We start from the raw sequence: 20,091 nt of genomic DNA, 5'->3' as shown, positions 1-20,091 counted from the left end.
CAAAGAGCTTCCTTGATGGCCTAAAGATTCCTTTGTTCATAAGAAAGATGTTGTGGCTTCAGTTTAATGTTGGTGCCTTCATTTGGTCTTATTGGCTTCATGTGGCTGGTCCTCAGATGACATGGCTTGGGATATTTTAGAGCTAGAGTTGTTTTGCAGTAATTAAGGACTATTTGGCTGAAGATCCATTTGTTACTTTGCGGGGAGGGGTAGTCATTTGTTCTTCTTGCTTCAAATGTGATAGACTTTGGCTAAGTTAACCAAATAGTTTAAAACTAAAATTTTTGAAACTAAAACTAAATTTTTCCTAAAACAAGCAATTCAGATCCACCCAAATGTATCTGAAAATGATCAATGATCTTTTTGACTCCTTGAGATCTTGATCTAATATCAGTGTCCTTTAAACAACAAACATCATTCTAGATTTGTGCATAGTGTCAAGTCAAAAAAGTTTTTTTTTTTTTTATGAGAACCAGGCAACTCAGATTTGGGTAACCCCGTATACGGGAATCAGCATATGCATACACAAGTGTATATCCATTCTGTTATGTAAGGTCATGAAGAGTAAGTTTCACTAAATTGCTTTTTTTTTTTATCACTTAAAGACTGTTTGCTTCAGAAAAAAAATGAGAAACTCAACAAAATAGTTTTATTGTTTTTATTTTACTTTTATCAACCTGTTGCAATCACATATATTGAAGGACAAATTCTTCCCAGAAGACACACAGAAACAACTTCTTAGAACTACTGTTCTTGGGCAGATAAGGACCCATAACTGTGAAAAGACAAGATACATGTATCAATCAGCAAAAGCAAAGGCTTAGCGTGATCCCTGTCTTTTGTGGTTCGAAATTTCCCTGCAACAGACATACAGTTAAACAAATTCAAAAAGAAACCAATTTCATTCTTGGCTACCACAATTTGCTGTGATGGCTTAAAAATATAGAAAGTATATTTTGCACCCAGTGGCTCACGAACTTTGGGGTATATCAGGATTGCCTGGGGGTTGGTACAATGCAAACTCTGGGCTCTAGTTCCCAGATACTTGGTAGGTGGTGAGAAGCCCCCAAATCTGCAGTTGAAACAGACCCCCTGATTCTGATGCAAGCGGGTCTCCAGACCATCTTTTGAGGAATACTGGGATTTGAGGCACTGCTCAGAAGAAGACACAGCCCCAACCCTTGAATATAATGTATTTTTACCTTAAAGCCAATTTCCATTTTAATTTGACAGGTGCCACCAGTTGAATTAGCTAATGAGGACAGATGTCCCAGGGCTGGGACAAAACATTCTTCACTTGGTTCATGGATGGGGCGGGGTGGGGGGTGGTCTTTGATGCCATCACTTGATAAAATTCTTATGGGGAAGCCAGGAGCATCTCGAGCACTCTGATACTACATGCTCTTCTCCAAGGAGGGAAAGGTCATTTGAAGAGCAAATCACTTACCCTCCTCAACCAGACTCCCTCGGGAGACTCAGCAAGTATTTTTCAGAGCGTGGCCCGGGCCCAGAAGTACTCTTCTAACTGGTGCCGGAACAAGGTTTGACAGTCTGGGCCAATCTGGAATGGGTTCCTGAAAGCCAATATTGGAGCAGTTGTGATTGAGACCTGCCAAATCATGTGTCAGGAATGTCTAGTTCCTTCCCCGGAAAGAGTGGCAGTGTCTCATGAAAAAACACAACTCTGAAAATTGAGACATTCCATGCATTATCCACAGTCATTAAAACTGGAACAAAACCCCAGGAAACGTAGACACCTCCTGTCAGCAACACGTCACTTTTTGCCGGTGGTTATTTAATATAAACGCCACGGAAGCTCTTCCACAAGGACACACCATGTGGCGGCACCTGCTAGGCCACTGTCCCCATCCTTGTGCAGCCTGATGCTGGGCAGTGGGAGGAGAAGGGTGGGGGTGGCCAATTAGACAAAACCTTTAAAAACAAGATTCTGGCTAGGACTTCCACCGCACAGATTACCAAGTGGATAGGCATTTTATTTTGCTAAATGAAAGAGCTAGTTTATATCTTCCCCTGGATCATTTTCTAACCTAACTGCAGTGGAAACATTCTCAGAAAGAAAGACTTTCTTGTCTGTTTGCCCTTTATATTGCCACTGGGCATCCCACTCGTAGAACTTCGGCAGTGATCGGCTGCTTCTGCTTGGGAACCAAGCCAGCTAACAAACTCCTCCAGGACTTGACCAAACACCAGTGTTTCATTTGCTCACAGTCAAATCAGAAGCCCTCAGTGGTGTCATGTTTAAGGGTAGACCGCAATCCCAGCCCATCTTTTGTGGATGAAATGGTTCGTTTCCCTGGCTCCTCTAGACAGGGAACCACGTCTAACCTAAGCTGTGTAAATTCTATGGATTCATCTTTTGTTTGTTTGTTTGTGGTTTGGGGTTTTTTGCTGTTAAGCATCTAGCAGGCGTTTTCCTCTGAACGGAAGCCATGAAAAGCTGGCTCCCCAAGAATCACAGCGAATCCCCTGCATCTGGTCTGTGGCAGATCCTCTGTTACAATCAAACCCTTCTCAGAATAAGGAAAGGGAGTGCGTATGGCCAGTGTCCGCCTCTCCTGAGATGTTATGGGGCCGGGTGCTGACTCCCTCCTGCCTGCTTTCCTCCTCCTTCCTCTGGCAGCAGCTGTCGACCAACCCTGAAAGCGTTCACATCCCAAGTCTCCTGCCCGTGACCGTTGGCAAGTTTCTGAGCAGTTCTGAGCCTTCGTTCCTCAACTGATAAGATGGGTACGGATGACACCGCAAATGACTTGGGGGGAGGGGTGGATTCAGAGAGCTAGGGAATAGAAAAGGGACAGAAAGGGTGATTCTTCCTTTTTTTTTTTTTTTTAATTGAGTTATAGTCAGTTTACAATGTCGTGTCAATGGTTCTTCCTTTTCGTTTTGTCTTTTTTCCACAAGAAGGAAAAAGATTCTAGGGTGGGAAGAAACTGTGGTTGTTCACTTGGTACCTGGAAAATCTCTTCAGGAGTGAAACTACAGGGCATCTTCATTGCAGCCCACAACTGGAGGGATGTGTTGGTCACCTATCTGCAGAGATCTGCCCATCTAGACCCAGGGGCATTGAACACAGTCCAGAAGAGGCCTCTGTGCAACCTCTTTGACAACAGTGATGATGAAACCATTTCCTGCCTGGAGGAACACAGTAATGGTTCTCACTAAAGTGCTCTAAGTTCACAGGAACATTCATTGTATATATTTTGAGTGTAAATGGAAAGCATCCTCTAAAATAGCCATTTTTAGAGTTTCACAGATGGAGCTTTGAGGGGTCTGCAATACCTCTGAAATTATATGACTGTTTATGTATATTGTGTACGAAATAAAATTTCCAAAGAGAACCTCTACAGCTGTGCTTCCAAGAAAAATGTAATGTGAGGGGGAGGGGGCAATGCAGGGACAGGGGACTAAGAGATACAAACCATCACATGTGAAATAAGCAACAAGGTTATATTGTACAGCACAGAGAATGTAGCCAATATTTTATAATAAGTATAAACAGAGTATAGCCATTAAAAATTGTGAGTCACTATTTTTACACCTGGACCTTACATAATATTGTACATCAACTATATTTCAATAAATATATATATATAATGTGAGCCATATATATAATTTAAATTTTTCTAGTAGCCACATTAAATAAGTAATTAAATCAATTCCAATGACATACTTCATGTAGCCCAATATCCAAAGTATTTTCATGTGAACATGTCATCAATATTTTTAAAACCTGTTAGTGAGACATTTTACATTCTTTTCTTGTTTTTATGAAGCTCACATTCTAGCGTGCGTCTCAGTTCAGACTGGCCCTGTTCCAGGTGCTCAACAGCCACACGTGGCTAGTGATTCCTGTACTGGACAGACCTTGACTGCAGTTTTTTTCTGGTTTTCACATCCCACTGATAACAAGTGGTGTCACCATGTGGCCGTGAACAGCAAGAGATGATCATTGAAAACTTCAAAATCAAGTTCTCGGTAGTCCCGATTACGATTCAAATTTCTCCTGACAAACTCAAAAGGGCTTTCAGATAAACTATCTCATCAGATCCTCATAACCCACAACACAGACAGGGCAGATGTCATTTCCTCATAGCCTAGCTGAGAAAACTAAGGTTTAAAAAATCTTCAATAATTGGCCCAAAGTCAAACAACTAGAGGTCGGTGGGTTAGGAGCCTGAACTGAGTCTTGGGAGTCTTGAGTCCCTGGGTCTAGCTGAGAAAGAGGCAGCTCCCTCCTGTCATCACACTGCCATGGAAGGGACATTTGTTTGCATCTCCCACTGAATAGTAAGGTCCAAGAGGGCAGGAACTGACAGTCCTTCCGTCCACTGCTGCATAGCCAGCACCTAACGCAGTGCCTGGCACAGAGTAGGCACACGGTTTCTACTTGAATTAAATTCAGCTGAACCAAAAGTGTGGTTCATACCAGACCCCTCAAGTGATCACTGGAACCACTCCATCTCCGGGGATCTTTGTTGAAACCAAAACCATAAAAACCACCTGCATGCTGAGGTCCCGAATTGCCTTTATTCACCCTTTGATGCCTCTTCTTTGCCCAACACACAAAATACAACTTAGGGATTGTTTTTTTCTGGGCAAATAACTGTCATCATGGCTATGTTTTAATGCTCACTTTGCACTTTTTAATGGAAATTCACATCTCCAGTGGAAAAAACACCTTGAAAACAGATTCAGTCTGATGTGCGATTTGGATGCCAGTCTCCACCCACCCAAGACCACCTGGAGGAGCCCAGGGACCACCCTGCGAGCCTGATGAAGCCACAGCACAAGGGAAGTGCCTCACTGCCCCTCTGCCCTGCCAGCCAGGCGGGGGTGAATCACACAGACCTGGGACAGTGGGAAAACCCCTGAGAGCAGTGTCAGAGGACGGCTTGACACTTCGGTGGAGACACAGACCTGTTCCCGGCTGCCCTCAGCACAATCTCCAGCTGGCCTCTGGCTCACTTCTGCGCCGCTGTCAGCACCAGCCGCCTTCACTGACGGTCTCTCGCCTGCCTATGTAGCAGTCTGGAACTGGGCGACTGTGCCCATGGAGACCCTGTGCCAATTGCTGAGAGCTGCTATCTTCTCGGAGGTGTTCGGATGTCAGAGCACAGCAGAGATCCAGGACCGACCCCATCTGCCCCCATCAGCTGCTTCTTGCCAGCTTTCCACTGGGCACCAAAGAGGAATTTAGAGCAGGGGGTACAAGCAAAAGCTTATTCTGAACTTCATATGAGATCCTTGAATCTGATTGGCAAACGTTCCACAGCTCAGGACCCGACATGTGCCTCTACAGATGAAACATGGCATCCAGCTGAGTCCCAGACTTTTGCTGTCAGATGTGTCTTATTTTGGTCATGGCTTCTCTGTGCATTAGTTTTCAGGAGAACACTTAAAATCATATCCATATTTTGGTTGAAATAATTTTTTAAAAGCTTCCTAAGTGAACACACTGAACTAAGTACAGTGAAAGATTCTTGACATATCCCATTAATAATCAGGTACTTCCTGCTCCTGAAGGTCAAGGTTGTAGGCACTAGAGAGAGTGATTAAACCATAGAGTCCCTTGTGAAGTCTACAATCTAGTTGGGGTGGTGTGGGAGGGGTGGAGATAAATAAGAAATAATATTAAAGGCAATAAATAAGAAAACAAATCAATAAATAAGATTATTCTAATAGGCATCAATGCTCTGAAGACATCAAAATGGGATAATGAGGCACAGAGTCATGCTGGGATGGGGAAGACCCCTTAGAAGGGTGGTCTGAGAACATTTTTCAGAAGACGTCACATTGAGGCTGTGGAATAAATGACAAGAAGCCACATGAAGATCTGGGGAAGAGTGTGTTGAGCGGAAGGAACAGCCAAGGCAAGAGTGAGCTTGGAGCATTGGGAGCAGCAAGAGGGTGTGGTGAGCAAGGGGGAAAGTGATGAAGAATGACAGTGAGGGGTCCTTCAGGGCCCCATGGTGATGAGGATGGATTCTACTCCAAGCATCATGCAAAGCCATTGGGAGGCACCACGCAGGGGAGTGAAGTGAGCTCACTGAGGCTTTCTGAGGTTCACCCCAGCCACCACTGTGGAAGGATGGTGGAAGGGGCTGGAAGGAAAGCAAAGAGTGGTGGGGGCTTTCCTGTAGAACGTGGCAGTCTAGAGCAGAAGCAGACCTAAAATACTTATAACTCAGGTCAGGTGAGTTAGGTTTTCTAACAAAGCTTTAAACTAAAGGCTGAGGAGGCAGCCAGTGAGTAGAAGTCATTCCAGTTGAGGAGATGAGAGGATTCAATGGAGCTGCAGTGGGAGCCATGTCAGAGGGTTCATGGGGAACACATCTTGAGTTTGGTCCCCCACTGGCTTGAATTTCTCAGTCTCTGCGTGAGGTCACTCTGATACCAAATAACCATTCTCCATCTCCCCAACCCCATGGAGGGCACAAGTAATGTCTTCTAGAGTCTTCTACCCTAGTCATGGGGTATAGAGCCAACATTTCCATAGGAACTATACAATTGCTTCCATGTGGGTAACAGCAGCAGGAAGACATCTGATTTCTTTGATGTGGGGAATTCAGAAGATGCTGGAAGCCACAAAGGGCAAGGCCTTAGATTTCCTGGTTAGATACTAAGACATCCTGGGTGGAGCTCACCTTGGTGAAACTGTGAAGCCCTCCCAATTTGCAGGGATCAGAGCAGTTCAGAACTGGATCTCACACACCATCCAGTGTAGTATCTAGAGATTCAAAGAGTGGTCCTAGGGCAGTAGCATCAGTATCACAGGAGCATGTTGGAAATGCAGTCTCCAGCCTCATGATCTCATGAACCACAGTCTGCATTTTCACAAGATCACCAGGTGATTTGTGTGCATATTTCAGTTTGAGAAACATTGCTCTAGAGGTTCTTAACCTTCAATGGGCAACAGAATCATCAACACAGTTTTTAAAAATACTACACAAATGCTTGGGTCCTACCCCAAAGATTCAGCCTTAGTTGGTCTGAGGTGAGCCCAGACAGTGTTTATGTATTTTTAATGGTCCCTGCATGTCCAGAAGGGTCTCTCATGTAATCCAAACTCCTTATTTTACAGATGTGAAGCTCAGGCTCAATAAATGGAGGTTTATATCTTGTTAAAATATAGGCATTTTGTTAAAATGAAGATTCTCTGGTGGGGCCCAAGATTCTGAATTTCTAACAAGCTCCCAGGTGAGGCCAACCTTGGTCCTTAGACTACACTTTAAATAGTGGGTGTAATGGTTAATTTAATGTGTTCACTCAGCTGGGCCATGGAGTGCCCAGATAGTTGGTCAAACATTATTCTGGATGTGAGAGTATTTTGGGATGCAATTAACATTTACATTGGTGGACTTTGAGTAAGCAGATTGCCCTCCATAATATGGGGGAGCCTCACCCAATCAGTTGAAGGCCTGAACAGAATGATGACCAGCCTCCCCTGTTCAAGAGGGAATTCTCCAGCAGACTGACTTTGGACTCAAACTGGAACACTGGCTCTCCTGGGTCCCCTGGGTCTCCAGCTTACCAACCCACCCTGCAGATTCTGGATTTGCCAACCCCCATAATCACATGAGCCAATTCTTTATAATAAATCTTATAAAAATTCCTTTTAATAAATATAAATATATACATATATACAAATCGTATGTAAGATTTAGATAAACTTTATATTATATAAGATATATAAATGTATTTTGTATAAATAAGATACATTTATACTTTATTTTAACTTATATAAATCTAGTAATTCCTTATAGTAATCTTTATATATATATATATATCTCATATATAATCTTAATATAATATTATAGTATGTAATTTACATATATTATATATTATACAGATTATTATTTTTCCTCTGGCTTAACTAACAGAGCTGTGGTTGCAGAGGGCTCTGTTGAAGTTCCAGTTCCTGCCACAATGGAAAATTTACACAAATCATTACCTGTCTCCCTCAGAATCAACTCAATTGAGGTAAGAAACACAAAATCCAGGATCCAAAGGAAAAACTATGAGAACTCTGGAAAACAACTGCTGTGTGTTAGGTAGGGGAGAGGTATTGCAGCCTGGGGCAAGGACAGCTAAGGTGCCACTCTAGGAGGATAAAGTAGAAAAAGCAGCTTGAGTTCTGCTCTTCTTCCCTACCCTTGCCTTGGGACAATCAACAGCTGCCCTCACCCTTTAGAAATTGGTAGTAATGGCCCAGATTGCTGGTTTAGGGACAAAATTAAGGCGGTCCAGAAGCCCAATCCAGTGAAATGTTTCTGAACAAAAGTGAAGGCTGAGTAGCCTCTGCATTCCCTGCTCTCCCAACCCCAGGGTTGGTTGATGAAAATCTGTAAGTTCCTCTTCCCAGTACTGCTTCCCCCTGGGAATCTGAAGGGGAAGACTTGGCCTCAAGAGTTGCTTGGTGGGTGACAACAAATGGGGGTGCCCTACCTGAGGCTTTTCCCTGGGCTTCCCCCTTTTCTCTCCTTGTTCATGAGAACATAGGGATATAAAACAAAAATAGGGAAAAATACAAGATAGGAAAATTATAGAATGGGAATAAATAACACAGTAAATCTGCTATCTGGTTAAAGTGATGCAGCTGAAGAATGAATTAATGAGTTGGAAAATCAGATGAGGATGTCTCCAGAAAGAAAATAGGGAAATATTCAGAAATGGAAAATAAAAGAAAAGTTAAGAAATCTGTAGAATCACCAGCATTCAAAAACAGGAGTCACAAAATAAAATTAAAATGGAGAGAAGGAAATATTTGAAGAATTAATGGAGATAAATTACCCAGAATTAAAGATAAATAATTCCAAATTGAAAGAGTGTACAGAATTCCAAGAGGAGAAAGAGGGAAAAATCCAACACTTACACATATTAGAATTAAATTTAAGCATATCTACTCAAAGAGAAAATTCTGAAAACTCTCCAAAAGAGCACATCATCTACAAAGGAAAAATAATCAAGTAGACATCACATTTTTTAACCACAACATTGAATACAAAAAGATAATGGAGTATTAGATTTAAAGCATTGAAAAGGGTACTTTGAACCTCGAATTCCATTCCTGGCAATAGTGTCATTCAAATATGAGGATGTAATAAAAATATCCTCCAACATACAAGGCTTGAGGAAGTCAGCCATGCTAAGACTCACATTCAAAACACTTTTTGAAGGTAGGATACTCAAATAAGAAAAACAAATCCAGAAGAAACTACAAGAAATATGTGAAATGAAGAGGATCACACATCTTGGAATTTTTTGTTGTGGTGGATGGATATTAACACAGTGAAGATATGTTGAAAGGATACGAAAGCATGCTAAAGCTATTTTGCTAAAGAAAAGACACAGATATGGAATTTTCTAAGCAACCAAAACAGAAATTTTTTATTTTTAATCTTTTTACTGAAATTACAATTAAGAAGACAGAAACAAATTTAAATACATCAAAAATTAAATAAATATAAATGGTCTAAATTTTCCAATGAAAAGACATAAATTGTCAGATTAGATTTTAAAAACAAATCTATGTATGTACTATTGGTAAGATATCTAAAGCATTAAAAACATAAACTGCTTAAACATTAAAGAATGAAAAAAGATAGCAGACAGATGTCAATACTAGATAAAATATACTTTAAGAGAAAAAGCATAATTAGGACTTGAGAGGATCACTCAATAGTGAAGAGAGGGTTGGTTCCCCAAGAAGACATAGCAGTTTGAAATATGAATGCATCTAATTAACTAGCTCAAAATACAAAAAAGATAGAAATTCATGGGAAAACTGACAAATCCATTATCACAGAGGAAATTTCAATTGATAGGTCTCAATTGTTGAAAAGTTTGGCAGACAAAAATTAGCAACATGATGAACAAGCTTGACCTAATGACCATATACACCCAATATTCTGTACCCAGTAACTAGAAAATGCACTTAATAATTAGGAAATACACAGCCTTTTCATACATGCATGAAACTTTTTTTAATCTTTGAATATTTAATGGAGTTTTCAGCTGAGTTCCCAGACACTCAGAGAAAAAGACTACATTTTTCAGCTTCCCTTGCTTCTAGGTATGGCCATGTAACTAACAGCTAGCAAGTGGGATGAGAACAGAAGTGATAAAGGCAACTTCCGGATCAGGACTGGATCAAGACTTGGTTGAGAAGTATCTCAGATCATGCAAAGGGGGCAAAGTTAAGACAGAAGGAGCCCGGGTTCCCAACACTAGACTGTTTATTCTCAGGTTATTTCATGAGAAAGAAAATTCCATCACATGGAAATCTCTTCTTGAAGTGGGATGAGTCCCTTTTAGTTTTGTCTCCCTCATGACCCCGAGCACAGAATATGTATGGAATTGACAAAACTAAAGCAATGCCCACCAGACTCACCCCAGAAAGAGAAGACATTGATAAGGATGACAGACAGGAAACCAGCCTAGTCTTGCAGCAAAAATCTTAAGCTGCTGGAGGAGATTTTGAAGGAAGACAACAACGTGGTCAGAATCTTCTGCCCATTGGTTCCAGGAGATGAGACGGATCAGATATGCGGGGTCTGGAGCGAGGAGTCCCGTCCACAGAGCGGGGCGGGCAGAGAAACAAAGAGGAACCACAAGAGGAAACACACGCCCCACTCACGTGAAGGAAGTGACAGCTACTGGGACTGAGCAGCCGTTACCTTAGAGGAGGCAGGCTCGTTATGCCAAAACCATATTTGTTTTCAGATTGGTTTGGAGGGACGCATGCTCCTTCGTAAAAATAACTAGTTTCTGAAGACAAGAGGAAAATTGGGAGGCAGGTGGCAAGCGTAGGCCACAGTGAAAAAACACATCCCTTCATCACAAATCTCTGAAGATGGGTGGACACGAGACTGAGGAGAACTGAAGATGGTGAATGAGTCAGAGGAGAAAAACTTAAGGTGGTGACGTCAACAGACTCATAGCGCCACCGTGACAGGGTGCAGCCAAAGCTTAAAGTCCCTCCGGAGAGCCCCAGCCCCTTACGAGATCATAGGGGTGTACGTGCCAGGAGTTCTAGAAGCAAAGATCAACACATGCAGTGGAAAAGTACCAGTCTTAGATGGTTGCACTGCAGTTTCTTTCCAAGAATTTCCTTAGCAGGCTGGTATGCCCCACCCACCGCAGGGAAGGGGAGAGGCTGGAGATAGCGAGCTCTGAGGTCCAGGGGTGTGGTGCGCACAATAAATCCCCAGGCAGGGGAGGGCTCTCAGAGGCACCTTGGGTGCCCTCTCTTCTCCCTCCTGGAAGCCTTTCCTACCACCGAGACCTTTCCTACCTTGTCCCTTCTTCCTTGCCCTAACATGCCCAATGCTTCCATGCTCCAAACCCCTTCCAGAACGTTCTTTCAGAGCCCTCCTCTGAACCCCCTACTCCCCACACCATAAAGTCACGCAAATCTCACTCATGTCTGGGAAGGCAGCCTATTCAAAGCAGTTCACTCAGCCATCTACAGTTCAGAGCAGCTCCACCTCCCCAGGGCTATTTACAACTTAAAGAGAACCCCAGAGAGCAGCCCTGAGCCTGCAAGTCAATGCCTCCACCCAGGCGAGGTATCTGACTCCCCCGTGGGACCTTACAAACTACAGATTTTGGATTTCTACTCATCATCATCTAGGGAAACAGAATACCCAGGAAAGGGGGTGGAGTGGGAACGTGCAGTTTTCAGCCTTCTGTTTAAGTGCTTCTGGTGCCTGCCAGGGCTGAGAGCCACGGCTGGAGGTGATGTCCAGAGACACTTTGACACTTTGAAGCTCCAACTTCACTAAATTACAAGGCGGGAAAAATTTAAATGAGAGTAAAGTTACACCAAGGACTACATAAAGAATCTGAACTGTTGTTCTTGCTTTCCTCAGCCATCTCCCAGATCGCTCTGCTCCTCCCTCCCTGCTCCTCCACCTGGGCACCGAGTCCCAGCTTTTCAGTTTGGAAAAGGGAATGGAGAGAAGAGAAAGGAGAAACGACAGGCATTGCTGACGTGCTTCAAAGCCATCTGTACCTGCACCTTTCTGCTTCTTCCCCTTCCCCAGAGACTGGCAATAAATGGCTATAAATAAGTAGCAGCTATTAATAATTTCCCTACCATTAGGGTAATGTTTAATCTCTTATTGTCAACCAGAATGGTCTATGGACAAAGGATTTCTGATTCATTATAGTCATCACTGCCTTAGTGTTAGTCTCCACAGAAAGGTATTTTCATTTCATTTTTATTAGTGCAGTGCAGACTTGAATTTCTTGGCAAACCTCAACTCAGTCAATATTTGTTTTGTACTGTTGTTCCTCAGCCTCTAAGTCTTCTAAAACCCAACAAATTATGGTCCTTCCTATTAAGGGCCTTAATTATCTTGCTAATAGGCATTCCCTGTTTAAGAACATGATTCTGAACAAGCACTCAGACGTCATCAACCCCAAATGTAATTTTCATTGAGTTACTCGTTGAACCTGGCTGTGGCCCCATCATGTCTCAGATTAAATTGAAACCAGATTTCCCATCAGGGCTCTTCACCATCAGCCTTTCCCTGCCTGAGAGCTGCCTTCTTGTGTCCCCTCGCCCAATGGATATCTTCCATTCCCTCCTCCTGGAATCTTCTCCTCCCTGTGCTATCTGGCAAGCTCTCATTCATCCTTTAAGATGGAGACGTACCCCCCCCCCTTTTCTTTCTAGGAAGCCTTCCACACCGTCTCCAGCAAGGTTTGCATCTTCTTTTTCTGAGCCTCCCTCTTCCAGAGCTCAGACGTGTTGTCTACACCTCCAAACTCCAGACTCTGAACTTTTCCAGTGCTGGGAATGGGGCTTGGACATCACTGTATCCCCAGTGTCTGGCACAAAACCTATCATGGTAGGCGGTCAGTAAATGCTGGTTGAATGGAATGAATGTTCCCCCACCCAAAAAAAAAAGCCCACTTGCAGCCAGCATACACAACACTCCCTCTTTCCTCCATCTTTCTCAACTTTCGTTCTTTTGGCCTAGAATAAACTGAAAACCACATACCTACCACGAGGGCAAGGGTGGTGTCCATTCCATTCTTTGTTGTATCCCCAGTGCCTAGAACTGTGCGTGGCACATTGTCAGTGCTCAGGAGATACCTATTAACTCTATGGATCAGTCCTTCAAACCTATTGCTTCAAAATCCATCTCCTCTACCCAGCTCTCTCTGCTCCCTCGCAGCACTGTGCCCATCAGTGCCCCTCCTCTGGTTTCCCCATTACCAGGGTATCACTAAGTCAGACCATGACAGAAGGAGCATTGGAGCTTAGGTAAATTTTTTTTCCAATGTGATGCAATCCAAAAATTGACCACGTACTTATTTTTCTCTCGGTACAAAAAAAAAAAAAAAGAAAAGAAAAGGAGTCCGCTGTGCCAACTTTATAGGTAACTATTAGTTGTTATTATTAGGTAACTATTTGAGTAGGTAGAAGAACAAGGTATTCTGCTCTGTTAAGCATTGTGGTGGATAGAGAATTGGTGTTTACATCACTCATTCCTCCCTAAGTTTCCAAGAATTAGAACACAATGAAATACACTTCACAGTAAAAACCTATTGAATACGATCCCATCTTTCTTGGATGGTTTCTGGATCTGCATGACGCCAGGATCACTCCAAGCAGCATTATCTATTTACAAAAGGTACAGAAGTCCTGTGGTTAAAGGACCCATTAGAAAGGGTGCTGTGTGCGTTGGCTGGGCACACACTGGCCCTCCACATGCGCTGAGTCTCTCTGTGTCCCAGTGCCCACTCTGTAACAATTTCATGTCCATAAATGCCAGTGACTTCTCATAACCGGCCCGTTTGCTAATAAAACCAGCCACTGAACTAGCCGTCCGCACTCCTACTCCCAAACTCCATCTCCTCGCAAATTCCAGTGGGAAACTCAATTGTTCTGCTTTCTCTTACTCTTGCAATTTCCTTCCCCTTCTATTTATCTTTCTGAAGGTGAGTGCTACAAAGGACTTTGGGTGTACCCAAAGAGCCATAGCTTTTATAAAACACTGCTGGAGGACCACCCATCACAGGATGAAACAGCAATAAAAATCTCATGCTTCGAGCTTAGGTTAATCCTTTTGAAAGCACCTGCATGTCGATGGCTCTTATTCTGAGGTGAAAAAGACCGTCTGCGTCCAGAGAGACAGGTGAAAAATCTGGAGGAGCAATCTAATCAGATCTTGTAGTTAGTCCTGGAGCCCATGACGCATGTCACAAAATGGCTATCATGATATTTCTAATAATAACATCAACAACCACAAAAATCATGTCTACCGTTTTATGATGTAGGTGTTATTAGCCCCATTTTACAGGTGAGAAAACTGAGGCTTAGGTTGTAGAAAAAGCCAGGCTCGAAAGCTAGTAAGTGAGGTTGCCAACACTCAGAACCATCTGTGTGCTGCCAAAGCTCATTCTCTTCACCACTCTGCTCATCGAGGTGATCCCCAACCCCATTCCATGTGTGTGTATACAAACACACTTATCCCAATATTAGAAGACATTTGTGGTTATTTCGGCTGCCCAGCATCCCTGCATTTGGGGAACATTGTCATCCTATGGATGCATCTTGTGGGAGGCAGTCCTGGTGCCAAAGCTGAAAACATAAACCGGTCCCTTTTCCCAGCCAACGTTGCCATGAGGGCTTAAGCACATGGCTTGGGCTCAGCCCATCCAGAGTCTGACCCCGGAACAGTGATGGTGAGAAGCTGGGCCCACAGGAAGCCGTTCCAGTGCAGCCACAAAGGCATCCACACTGCGGGGCAAAGATGAGGGCCAGCATCCTGGGTGGGTGGGTGGTCATCGGCTGGGGTCCTGGCTGCAGCCTTGGTTTCTCCCATCCTGTCTGCCGCCTTCTGTTTAGCTTAATGGGCTTGGCTTGCTACAAAAGGGGGTTCACCCACCAAAGGCAAGCATCTCAAGACTGAGAGTATCAATGCTAAGTATCTCACACGGATGCCTGGGGGTGGGGATGGGGGGAACTGGCCAGCCAACCAGCCTCTCCAGCCTGTCATGTGACTCCTTAACTCCACACATGATCAGAAGTGGGAACAGTGCTAGACAACTTTCGAAGCAGGACAGCCCCCTTAGTGTCTGTTGTTCTGCTCAGACTGCCATAGACTAGACAGCTAAAATAACAGACATTTATTTTCTCACGTTTCTGGAGGCTGGAAGTCCAAGATCAAGGTGTCGGCAGGGTTGATTTCTCCAGGGGCCTCTCTCTGACTTGCGGACAGCCATCTCTGGTTGTGTCCTTATGTGGTGGTCCCTGTGTGCCTTTCTCTGTCCTAATCTCCTCTTTTCATAAGGACAGCAGTCAGACTGGACTAGGCCCCAACCTTATAATCTTTTTTTTTTCAACCTAATCAGCTCTTTAAAGGCCCCCATCTCCAAATACAGTCACATTCTGAGCTACTGGGGGTTAAGGCTTCAACATGCAGATTCAGAGACCGGACACAATTCAGCCCATAGCAGTGTCAGATAATTCCATTTGTCCTCATTATACCTCAGTACATGTTAAATGTTAGTATACATTGTGAGGATCTATTGAACAAGGATGTATTAATAAAACATTGAAACTGGTATTTCACTCATCACAATACTCACCTGTACTTGAAACTTGCATTTGAGGAAGTGGGAGGCACCTCAGTCATTAGACAACATGGGTGCACAGCCTGGGTCAGGCCCTCACAATGTCCTCAGCTCCCCGGGGTCTGACACCCAGTGGCTGGGACCTGGTGTCTGGTCAGGGTGATGGTCCAAAGTCTGAGCTGGCAGCTGCCACAAGGCTTCAGAGGGAGGAACAGCACCTTCTCCCAGCCGGTCTCTCTGGCCATGCTGTGTATCCCCAGCCCCTCACAGATCACCTGGGGGTCTGTGGACTCTCAACCCCCAGTCCATCCTGAGGTCATCAGCTGCTTGGAGTCAGACTTCATCTTGTTCCCCTATAGAGGTCACATGGGAGACACGTTCACCTGTCAGCGGGCTGGGCTGTCAGCCACCTGAGGTGCTTACCTGCCACCCGAGCCTGTGCTTAAATGGAAAGAAGTGACTACCAAAAGGGCTTTGCTTTAAACTTAGGCAAAACAGTGAATGTGCTGAAGAAAAGATTGAGGGGAGAGCTGGTAAATGTCCTTAGCTGAATCAGTTACCCATTTCCACAAGCCTTGTCTGCCTTCTTCATTTTAAATGCATTCCACAAATCCTCTCATCCAAGCTTGGACAGGAGACACCATCTTTCCCCCCAGGAAAATCACTCTTGGGAGAACCGCAGACCCTCCTAGGAATTCTGATGCTCTTAGCAGCACCTGCCCCACTCCCTTCCCCATCCCTTTGCAAATCAAGTAGCCTCCACAGAGGGTTCTTCTGCCAGGATGTCAGACGCATCGCCCCTCAAGAAGCTGCCTCCACCCAGAGGCCGCATCAGGTTGGGAAATGAGACTTGAATTCGGAAGAGATGGGTTCAGTCTTACTCAAGGCTTGTTAACTGTGGGACCTGGAGCAAGGCATGGAGGGCTCTTTACCTCAGCTTTAAATGGCAACAATGGATCTACCCAGTCCTCCAAGGAAGCCCTTCTAGGAAGCAGACAAGATAACACACCAGAAAGCACCTGGGAACAGCACTGAGCTCGTCAAATGCTTGCAGCCTCCCCTCTCCCCCACATCCCGGCCTGCTAAGGTCCTGCCCGTCCCACAAGTCCCACCCTAGCCTGCAGGCAGTGGGCAGCAGGGGGCTGGCGGCCTGGGCTGTGTGCAGAGAAGAGCTCTGCTCTGCCGTGGGAAGGATCCTCGAGGCCAGAGCCGGCATCCCGCAGGCACAGCTGCAGGCCACTCTCCTCCCAGGGTTGGAGGGATGCAGACAGGAGTCCTGCCTCGGATGTGCTGTGATCCAGAAGGGGTTTGAGCCATGGGGAAGCAGAGGGGGTCCTAACAGAGCCCAAAATCAATTGAGTCCAGCTTGGTTTCATCCTCTGGGTTTATCTGCATTAATCAACACACACCAAGCCAGCAGAGAATCTTGCTGAGGGAGAAGAGGTTAGAGGAGAATTGGTTCTGTTGGTCTCAAGGACCAGATTTGAGCCCCAGTAGAGAGAAAACCACAAGAGTATCTATTTTTTAATAGAGTGTCTATTTTTGAGTGAAACTGGGGAAAATGGATGAGGCATGGGTGACAATGGGTGTCTTAGTCCATGTGGACTGCTGTAACAAAATACCACAGACAGGGTGGCTTATAAACTACAGAACTTTTCTTCTCACAGTTCTGGAGGTGGAAGTCCAAGCTCAGGGTGGCAGCTTGGTTGGATGAGGGCTGTCTTCTGGATGGAAGATTCTCCTTGTATCCTCACAGTAGAAAGGGCAGCCAGCTCTCTGGGGTCTCTATGACAAGGACACTAATCTCATTCATGAGGGCTCCACCTTCATGACCTAATGACATCCCAAAGACCCCACCTCCTAATACCATCCCACCTGACTTTAAGGTTTCAACATGAATTTGGGGGTGGTACAAACATTCAGACTATAGTGATGGGTGCTGCCTACTGGTGAGAAAACCATGTCACCCAAGGACTATGTGGCTCAGGGACACCTCAGTTGACAGCCCTTTATGCATAACTGTCACCTGCAATTAGAAAGCTCCCTCCTTCCTCAGATTTTATTTAAGGACTGCTTCAGATGACCCCTCCTTCACAAAGCCTTTCTGGACCCCCCCCAAGGTGAACCTTCCTAAGCTCCCTCACCCCTGTATACATGGCTCCACCTCCCAAGAGGATTAAGCAGGGTCTGAGAACTCAAGTTTTGCTTCCAACCAACAACATGATTTTTGCACAAGTTACTTTTTCTCTCTGGATGTGGGGATAAGAATTCTTGACAGACCTGCCTCTCAAGTTTGTTAGTTGTGAGGCTTGACTGGATAATGAGCATGGAAATGCTTTGCTGGCTCTGATACTTTAGACAATTGTCGAGTTTTATTATGAACAGGCTGTACATTTCTTGAGGGCCCAGGGACACACAGGTCTTTGCTTGTCTTTGCAATCTGTATAATACCAAGCACCTAACCTGCTCAAAGTCCTGGGCCTCTTGTTCAGTCTCCACACATGTGGTCAAGAAGCCATAAGTCTTGCCCCTAAAGTCCAAAGCCCCAGAAGACTGTGACCCCTGGCAGGTGGGCACTTGTATACCTGGTGTTACAGACTGAATGGTGTCTCCCAAAATTCATGTCTTGACATCCTAACCCCTAGGACCTCAGAATGTGACCTTATTTGGAAATAAGGTCATCACAGATATAATTAGTTAGGACAAGGCAGGGTAAACCCTACTGCAGTATGACTGGTGCCCTTATAAAAAGGAGAAGTTTGGACACAGACATGCACACAGGGAGGACGCCATGTGACAATGAAGGCAGAGATGGAGCAATACATCTACAAGCCAAGGAACAGCGGAGATTGCCAGAAGCTAGAAGAGAAGCCTGGAACAGAGTCTCACACCCTCCAGAACGGTGAGGCAGTCAATTTCTGTTGTTTCAGCCACTCAGTTTGTGTCAAATACTTTGTTACACAGCGTTAGCAGGCTGATACACCTAGCAAATCCTGCCAAATAAGGATTTACCATATTTCCCAGACAAGTGACATGGCTGGGTGAGGGGAGCCCTGGGAAACACTTATCTGGGCTGTTTCTCCAAAAGTGTGAGCTCTCCTGAGTAGCTCCCTACACAACCCCACAGGGTATGAGGTGTGAGTGTGTGTCGTGTGTGTGTATGGTGTTTGTGTGTGTGGTGTAGTGTATATGTATGTGTAGGGGATGTGGTGTTAGGTATATGTGTGGTGTGGTAGGGGTGTGGTGTGTGTGTGTGCAGAGGGGTGTATATTTGGGGGCAGGCAGGATTCTGAGCAGGGAAGGGGGCCTTGTAGCAGGGCAAACTCAGACACAAAGGCTGCCCCTCAAACCCCTTCTCTACCCCACCCGCCATCCCCCCAGGGCCCATCAAGCCAAACTACTTTTATTTACCTTCCATCAGCCTGGAGCAGAGACCTGAAGGAATGAAGTACTGATCCTTCCTAGATTCCTCTTATTCCCCTTTTCCTCTCCTTCCTGCCCCCAAAGTCCAGTGCCAGGATCAACCTTGAGAACTGATGGGAACTGATGTTTTCTGAGCAAGCAGCTGAGTTTCGGGCTCTGTAGCAAAAAACAGACATCTGTCTTCTTCTTTGGCTGAAAAAAAAAAAAAAAGGTTGGCAAGACACAATCACACACACACAAAGTGAAAGCAGACAACATTGACCTTCCACTACTGACGCCCCTTCCCCTCCCCAGATCAGTGCCTCCAAATATAAAATATCGTGCAGAATCTGAGCTGGGCTTACAGGGATGGGGACAGAATTCCCGTGAAAGTGAAGTACACGCGTTGGAGGGATTTGAATGGCTCTAGCAAACTGTCCTTTCCCTTTGGAGTCTAGATCCCGGCTCAGACCCCACAGGTGAGGAAGAGGCCAAAAGCCAGGCCTGGAGGCCGACTCCTAAGCGGACAGCCGGGCTGCCGCCCGGACACCGAGGCAAGGGCCCGCGAAAGTTATGCAGCCTCACGTGCCGCGCGGTATCGCTCGTGCACGTGCATATTTTGGGCCCTTCCTGAGCCGACGGGAACTGTTTGCGTGGAGTGACCTGGTGCTGCCGGGCCAGGGACAACTTTGTTTTTGAAAACATCATTTCCTGTAATAGCTTGCGAAGAACTCAAAACCAAAATGGAATGTTTCCAGGCGCCAGAAACACCCCCTGCCACATTCCCCAGATGGAGATGATTCTCATGGATTCTCCGTAGACATCACCACCTCCTCAGCCTCCTTCTGAGGCAGGAGCTCAGCCTCTGAGCTGCTTTGGGCCAGACTCCCACTTCCAGAATGTTCTTCAAAGGACATCCCACCAGGAAGGGCAGCGGGCTGTTTGGTCATCCGAGGCAAGTGTGGTAAGAAATGGCTCCCTTCCGTCCTGGAGATAAAAATGCTGCCATGTGAAAGAGGCCTGCCGGCACCGGCTTTCATCCACTCGCTCATGGTGACCCGGAGGCTGGTTCCATGGGGT

The 20,091-nt window shown here is 45.2% G+C and overlaps 1 long non-coding RNA gene across 2 annotated transcripts; it reads right to left on the bottom strand.

Annotated features, from left to right (window-relative positions):
• Positions 1-646: 646 nt before the first annotated feature.
• Positions 647-19,540, bottom strand: LOC116155000 (uncharacterized). 2 transcript variants are annotated; one of them, XR_010376602.1, is made up of 5 exons: positions 19,377-19,540; positions 19,021-19,224; positions 15,625-15,962; positions 1,448-1,574; positions 647-775 (listed from the first exon to the last, which is right to left on the bottom strand). It is a non-coding gene; the product is annotated as an uncharacterized LOC116155000 (long non-coding RNA). The 2 variants fall into 2 exon arrangements; XR_010376605.1 differs by lacking the exon at positions 15,625-15,962.
• Positions 19,541-20,091: the final 551 nt, after the last annotated feature.

Source organism: Camelus dromedarius, chromosome 2 (genome assembly GCF_036321535.1).
Source record: "Camelus dromedarius isolate mCamDro1 chromosome 2, mCamDro1.pat, whole genome shotgun sequence".
Taxonomy (NCBI): Eukaryota; Metazoa; Chordata; class Mammalia; order Artiodactyla; family Camelidae; genus Camelus; species Camelus dromedarius.
Note: the sequence above shows the minus strand (reverse complement) of the source record. Positions and strands in the feature narration are given on the sequence as shown.